Here is a 904-nt window from a genome sequence, read left to right on the forward strand (position 1 = left end):
TACAAGCCTACTTTTTTAAATTGAACATTAGCTTGGAAAAATTTTCTGAAAAACATATATATATATGTGAAAGAATTTAATTTCAAAAGATAGCTATCTGAAGTATTGATGTATGAATATGATTTTTACAGGTTACCATGGGGATTGAGTTAGCCTGTTTATTGTTTTATGTGTTCAGACTACTTCATGCTATATCATTCATACCTACCTTGAGGTTCTGGAGAGATAAGAAAAACTTACTGGTTATTGTTGTTGTCTTTCTCACCATACTTGACATGGGAATTTACACTGGTTTACATGCCACAGGCAGAGCTGCTAAGGCCTACAGATGGTCACGACCTCTGAGACCTTTATTCTTGGTGAATTTCTCTGAAAGTAAACAGGTATACCAACTAACATTGATATAATTTTAAATAATGCCTTGTAAAACCAAAATGGCTAAGAAAAAAGCCAAAACATAAGCATCGGGCTTCATATTTTGCTGATGTTCATGCCAGAAGATTGAGGTTTTAATTTTAAATCAAAATGGCTAAGAAAAAAAAACCGAAAACATTAGCATGGGGCTTCATATTTTGCTGATGTTCATGTGTGATGATTGAGGTTTTAATTTTAAATTAAAGTGGCTGAGGAAAAACCCAGAAACATTAGCATGGGACTGCATATTTTGCTGATGTTCATGTGGGAAGATTGAGGTTTTAATTTTAAATCAAAATGGTTGAGGAAAAACCAAAACATTAGTATGGGACTGCATATTTTGCTGATGTTCATGTGGGAAGATTGAGGTTTTAATTTCAATGAAACATTGAACCTTGTATTTGTGTTTTAGTTTTTAAAGTTATAAGCTGTTTTAATTGTTTGGATGCTGTTGTTTAATTCATTTGGGATATTTCATTTTTCTTTTGTT

Source organism: Tachypleus tridentatus, chromosome 9, assembly GCF_004210375.1.
Source record: "Tachypleus tridentatus isolate NWPU-2018 chromosome 9, ASM421037v1, whole genome shotgun sequence".
Lineage (NCBI taxonomy): Eukaryota > Metazoa > Arthropoda > Merostomata > Xiphosura > Limulidae > Tachypleus > Tachypleus tridentatus.